Source organism: Plasmopara halstedii (genome assembly GCF_900000015.1).
Source record: "Plasmopara halstedii genome assembly, contig: Scaffold_816, whole genome shotgun sequence".
NCBI lineage: Eukaryota > Oomycota > Peronosporomycetes > Peronosporales > Peronosporaceae > Plasmopara > Plasmopara halstedii.
In genome coordinates, this window is record NW_020187732.1 from 806,662 (window position 1) to 808,462 (window position 1,801).

Genomic DNA, 1,801 nt, shown 5'->3' on the forward strand with positions numbered 1-1,801 from the left:
ATGGCATGGTTGGAACACTATGAGCCATAGATTGATTGAAGGTCAAAGACCTTGGGCGTGACGCGCACGTCTTCTGCTGGAGCTTTGGCGAGTCATGAACCCACCTCTGCTAGGAGACAAAAGCGCTATCAGCATTGGACCGAGACGGTCAACGTGCTGGACATTGGAAAGTCCGAGTTGGTAGACACCAACGGTGCATTGGACAGGGGTCCCGAGCGGGGCTCACGGGCTGACCGTGGGGTGGCACATAACAACTGAGTGATGCTCAAGTTTCGGAGCAGTCGCTGCATGTCATGCGTGACATGGTCGGCCAAGGTCCGAGGCATCGTGAGCGAGACCCTCGTGATGCGCGTGGGGTGGCTCGAAAATCACTGAGCACTGCTCTCGTTGCGAAGCATTCGCTGCATGCCATTGATGGCGTGGTCGGACAGGGTCCGAGGCATCTGGGCACGGCCCTTCAGATACGCGTGGAGTGGCACGGTATCCACTGGATGAAGATTACGGGGTCAGCAGTTCTTCGTCGGATGTTGTCAATAACATCAAAGCTCCAAAGGAGCAGAAAGTGAGGGTGGCAGACGCGGAGTGCGTGTTCACCCTGGCCTCACCGAGACATAGAACCTCTGTACAGAGGCAACGGCGACGCCATATGCTGGCAGCAAGACGCCGGGTGTCGACCCTGATCCAGGGTGTGTCTACCGTAGACGACGGTACACAGTTACATACCCTCGTCAACGGTATGGCGGGGGATGAAGATGGCGACGTCCGCCTCAAGGCTATGCCTGCAGTAGATGCTCTTCTTGAGTTGGACGAGATGTCCTTTGAAAAGTTCGGCAGTGCCGTGAAGGCAGGTGATTTGGCCGAAGTGGTCACTGTACGACCGGACGAGGAGATAAACTCGTCATCGCTTTTGGATGAAGCTGTCTTGGAGGACACCAAGAGAGTGCTGAACACACGAAGTGGATCATCGATTCTACGGAATTACTCGGTTCGTACTATCCTTTGGTAAAGAAATTTGAAGACGTCGTCTCCAAAGACCCGCCTTCGGTCCTACCTCCGGACCGAGGTGTGCGTCATGAGATTGACCTGATTCCGGAACCAAATACTGCGTAACACGCCAATGACCCCTACCCAAGGAGCAGCGCGACGTCATTGACGCCTTTTTCCGTGCGATGCACGACTCAGGGATGGAACATAAGAGTAAGTCTCCCCATTCGACACCCCCGTTTTGTGTTCCGAAGCCGAACGGCAAGTGTCGTATCGCTCATGCTTACAATAAGCTCAACACTGCCACCATTCCGGCACAGACGCCGATTCCTAGAAAGGATGTTCTTCAGAACAACATGGTGGGAGGTACGAAGTACAGTGCACTCGACTTGGTCGATGGGTATTACCATTTGCTCATGCGAGCGAGTGATATTTCTCTGACTCCGAGCGGCACGCTCTAGAAGTGGCTGGTGATGCCCCAAGGGCTGTTAAATGCACCAGCAACATTCAATCGTCTTGTGACGCAGTTGTACAGGCCCCGAAGGGCGTATGAACAGACATACTTTGACGACATTTTCGTTCATAGTCGTGCGGAGCACGGGAGGACAGATAAGAAGAATCACATCGTCCATTTAAGAGCAGTGCTCGAGTGCATGCGTACGAACAAACTGTACACCAATGCAGACAAGTGCATCTTTGGCGCAGAAGAGATTCCCTTTTTAGGGTGCATCATTGGTAAGCGTGGCCTTCGAGTGGATCCCGCTAAGGTCAAGGCCACTGTAGACTGGCCGGTTCCAAAGAACCAGAAGGACTTGCG